This window comes from Contarinia nasturtii, unplaced genomic scaffold (genome assembly GCF_009176525.2).
Source record: "Contarinia nasturtii isolate CC-2019 unplaced genomic scaffold, AAFC_CNas_1.1 Cnas_scaffold_220, whole genome shotgun sequence".
Classification (NCBI taxonomy): Eukaryota; Metazoa; Arthropoda; class Insecta; order Diptera; family Cecidomyiidae; genus Contarinia; species Contarinia nasturtii.
This window is the reverse complement of record NW_022197577.1, coordinates 1,544,465-1,549,774: the sequence shown is the minus strand read 5'-3', so window position 1 is coordinate 1,549,774 and position 5,310 is coordinate 1,544,465. Positions and strand designations below refer to the sequence as shown.

The 5,310-nt window shown below is 32.2% G+C and overlaps 1 pseudogene; it reads left to right on the top strand.

Annotated features, from left to right (window-relative positions):
* The window catches only part of LOC116336948, an 18,393-nt pseudogene extending 15,334 nt beyond the window's left edge, over positions 1 to 3,059 (top strand).
* The last annotated feature ends 2,251 nt before the right edge of the window (positions 3,060 to 5,310 follow it).

Sequence of the window (5,310 nt, the reverse complement as noted above, 5' to 3'; positions counted from 1 at the left end):
TATTGGTGCGTTTCGCACTACACCTTCCCTCTTAGAATGAATTATAAGTAAAAAACACTTCTTTGGAAGTTCTCACTGTGACGCAATACTGCACATCAAATCTGAAAATGATCTGATATAAATTTTCAGTGACGCTTACAATCAAATACACAAACAATTTTTATATTGCGTTGCCTCTTGGGCATTATCACAATGAAATTTTAATTTTTAATTTTCTAAAAATGAGAGAGGCAACGCAATATAAAAATTGTTTGTGTATTTGATTGTAAGCGTCACTGAAAATTTATATCAGATCATTTTCAGATTTGATGTGCAGTATTGCGTCACAGTGAGAACTTCCAAAGAAGTGTTTTTTACTTATTCGATATTTCATTCAAACACAGAGACTTTTTGCCACGAGGATCAGGTATCGTTACGCGACGTCCATTGGTTTTGCAACTGACCAATGAAAAAAAAGGTAAGAGAAATTTTTGTCCATAATGGCATTATAAATTCAGATTAAATACGATTTTTTATTGTTGCTGTTTATAGAATATGGTCAATTTTTGCATTGTCAAGAGAAGCTGTTTGAAGATTTTGATGAAATTCGTTCGGAAATCGAAGCCGAAACTGACCGTACAACAGGAACGAACAAAGGCATTTCTAATGAGCCAATTAATTTGCGGATTTTTTCGCCACATGTATTGAATTTGACACTGGTTGATTTGCCGGGAATAACCAAAGTTCCGATCGGTGATCAACCGCCCGATATTGAAAATCAAATTAAAGCAATGATTCTCAAATATATAAGTCAAAAAAACTGCTTAATATTGGCGGTCACCCCAGCAAATACTGATTTGGCCAATTCAGATGCGTTGAAATTGGCACGTGAGGTGGATCCAGAAGGTACTCGAACGATCGGTGTTATCACAAAACTTGATTTGATGGACAAGGGCACCGACGCTCGTAACGTTCTAGAAAATCGAGTGTTTCCATTGCAACGCGGCTATATCGGCGTTGTTAATCGCTCACAAATGGACATTGAAGGTAAAAAAGATATTAAAGCTGCACTGAAGGCAGAAATGGATTTCTTTGTGAGATCTTATAATGACATTTCTGATCGCTGTGGCACATCATACCTCCAAACGGCATTAAATCGAGAATTGAACGAACATATCTGCAAATCTATGCCAACTTTTAAGGAAGAACTGCAAGAGAAAATTACAATATTAGAAGGTGAGGTGGGTAAATTCAAAGGTCTTGATTTGAAAGATACTACTGAAATGAGAAATATGATTTTTAGGTGAGTAAATGCATGAAACGACTAGATGAAACTGATTTGAACAAATCTTGCTTATTTTAACAGTGTTGCTCAAAACCTTGCGAACGATTTCAAAAATGACATTGGAGCATTTGGTCAAGAATCAGATGAAACTGATAAATTGTCGAGCGGTGCCAAAATCAATCAAATCTTTCACAAACGGTATGTAAATGCAGTCTTCCAATTGTATTGAATATTTTTATGAAGAGTTGTTTCTCTTAGGTTGGCAAATGAAATTGCAAGAATTGAATATGCACAACAAACCACATTGAAAGAAATTGACATTTCGATTCGTAATACACATGGTATTCGTGTTGGTCTTTATCAACCTCAATCTGCTTTTGAAAAGTTCATTAAAAAACAAATCGATAAATTGAAATCACCAATCACACTTATCATTAATTTGGTAATTGATGAATTAATATCGGCCGTGCGAACATGTACTCAAAAAGTAATGCTCACTTATTTGTTTATTCAAAGTATAAATTCAACTAACTGATTGATTTTTAGATAATTTATCTGAACTTACGTGAGTTTCTGAGGGAGACAATCATCAAATACATCAAAGAAAACACAGAATCAACTAGAGCAGGAGTTTTGGTTCTCATTGAAATCGAAAAGTCTTACATAAACACAAATCGCTTGGATATCAAGGATAAGTATGCGATTCAAGTTTCAAATTTTTCAGTAATAATTAATAAAATATTGGTTTTCGAATGAAAAAGGGAGGATAAAAAAAAGTTGCCAATCAATGCAAATGAACTACACGAAGGAGTTTGGGATATATATAACAAAATGACATTATACATGGAAAATGTTAAGAAAAATATGAACGATCAGGTACCAAAGGCGATAACGTATTACATAATAACGAAATTGAATGACTACATCAACCGTGATATAGTTTTCTTATCAACGGTTATTCCAGTCGCCGAATATGTAAGTATTGCTATTTTTCAATGAATGATAACTTTGAATTTTTATATATATACTGTAAAATGTGTCATTCTCAGGGAAAACTTCTCAAACTGAATGAAATGGATAAAGCCAAATATGTTTCGCAATCAAAATTGCTTGTAGCATGCAAAGATGCGTTGGCAAAGATTCGTATGTATCCATTTTTACCTTTCAGCTTTTAAATTTGAATAACAAATTTACATTTTTAAATCAAACAGATGATTTGTACGAGCATACAAATGCACTTGGAAACAAAAGCGGAAAATAAAGAGTTCATGGTATTTTTATGAGCGAATTAAATAAAAACTGTTTTTTAATCAATTCATTTTCTACCAGAATAATGGAACTAAGCGACTCATCAAGGATCGCGATTCACAATCAAGAAGCAAATGCAGCATAAATGAAGATAATCAGCTTAAAATTAAGCATAAATTTAATTTTTCATTTTTTTTTAACTCGTATTCTACAAGAAAAATTCAATTCTTGATATTTTATAGTTTTTTAAGCCACTCCAACTTTTTTTAAAACCTTTTCAATGATAACAAGCATTAAAATGACATCGGACCTTTTTCATATTCACTGATGAACTTTTGAATGAGCTCTCTAAAATAGATTTTCTCCAATTACAGTTGAAATTAAAAAAACACAATGCCATCCACGTAAACGGATATTAACAATAAAAGAAAAAAAAACGTAAAATCCGCAAGAATATCCGTTAAAATTAGTATAAGAATGAGATGTTTCAATGTCAACTCGTTTAATAAATAAAGATAATTTGATAATAGTTTTTATCTCATTGAAATATTTTCGTGTTTATTTCTGGATAGCGTTGAGAGTAGAAAAAGAACTTTTCAATATAAATACGATTTCCAATATTTCCTTTCATCATTTTTTATCAACACAAAGAATGTGATGCTTTTCGGAAAACATGTTGAAGTTGAAAACTAAAATTGATGACTTTATTCCAAGCAAAAACTGAAATGTAATAATTTCGGTGACATACAATGCTAAATTTGATAAAACCATGTTAATAAGTACACTCTTTCATATAAAATAATATACTTATATAAGATTTATACTTATTATCTTATCCATAAGATTCATTTTACTTGATGCAAATGTGGAATCCTTGCCGTCAAGAAATCGTATCCAAGCATATTAGTTTATTTATTTTTGTCTCTCTTTTCATTTAATATATTCATGCACTTGTATTGATATACAAATACTACTACTTTGTAGATATGACAAGTTCCATCATCGGAACCAAGACTTTAGTTTTGTGGAACGATCGCCACACGACAGAACATTTTTTTTATTGGAATAAAATCTTTGTTGAATCAGTTCATTATTTCTCCAATTTGAAAGTTTTCAACGTTTGAACCGTTGGCATTTTTTGATGACAAAAAAGCGGTGCCACATTAAGTAATTTTGATTTCCAGAATTAATTAATTGAAACTAAGAAAATTTGTTGAAAATTAGCTCATTACATTGTATGTATTTTTTGCACAAGTGAACTTTCTTTTGGAACACAAACTAACAAAATCACATCAAATTTGAATTCATATTCACATAAATCACAGTATTGTTGTGGCCAACCTTACTAAAATTGGTGATCTGCTTTCCCTGTCTAATTACTTCTTATTTTCAATGCTCTTGTAATTATAAAAATAAAACATTATGACGGAGAACTTCACTTTAAATCAAAAATAGTTTTATCCCGAGCGGTTCTTGTACAAAATAAACTTCTTTATACAAAATCAAGAGAGGCAACATTTTGTGTCACTAACACAACCACACAATCAAATTTAATTGGCAGAACAACAGTGAGTTATTAGTTAATTCAAGAGCTAATGTACTTTTTTGAAATTATTATTTCAAACATTTTACATACTCAATGTAGTCATTTGTTTCTTCGCGTAGTGTGACACAATCATTTACATATATGAGAATAAAAATAAGACTTATAATGGAAAAATCTAATTGCAATATTTGAAAAAAAAAACTGTTTATGACATGGTTTATGACGTACAAGCGTCCAGGAGTTCGGTGTTTTAATTTTGGACAATTTATTTATTTTTCACATATTCAATGATCTATCGTGAAATTATGCTAGGGGATCGGATCTCGAATTTTATGCGAAATGATTTGTAAGGGCCAGTAAAGTTGCGATTTAAAAAACAATTCGCTATGAACGTGAGTAAATAACCAAAATCCGATCGGTGATCAACCACCTGATATTGTGGAACAAACCAGGTCAATGATACTCCAATTTATAAGCAAAGAAAAATGCTTAATATTGGCGGTCACCCCAGCAAACATTGATTTGGCCAATTCGGACGCGTTGAAATTGGCACGTGAGGTGGATCCGGACGGTACTCGAACGATCGGCGTGATCACAAAATTAGATATTATAAGGGCACCAACGCTCGAGACGCTCTAGAAAATCGATTGTTTCCATTGCAACGAGGTTATATCAGCGTTGTGAATCGTTCACAAAGTGACGTTGAAGAGAAAAAAGATATTCAGGCCGCACTGAAGGCATAAATGGATTTCTTTGTGAATAGTCCATCCTATAATCACATGGCTGATCGTTGTGGCGCTTCACACCTTCAAACGGTATTGAATCGGGAATTGACCGAACACATTCGAAAATCGATGCCCAATTTGGAGCATGAGCTGCAGAAGAAAATTACATTATTTGAAGATGAGGTTGGCAAATTCAAAGGTCTGCATTTGAACGATTCCACCGAAATGAGACATATGATTTTGAGGTGAGTAAATTCATGAAACGAGTAGATAAAATTGAATTGAATAAATCTTTTTGAACAGTGTTACTCAACAACTTACAAGTGATTTCAAAAATGACATTGGAGCATTCGGTCAAGAATCTGTTGAAACAAAAAAATTGTCGAGTGGTGCAACAATCAATCAAATTTTTCACAAACGGTATGTAAATGCAGTCTTCCAATTTTATTGAATATTTTCTTGAAGATTTGTTTTCTTAGATTGGCAAAAGAAATTGAAAAAATTGATTATGCTGAAGGCAAAACAAT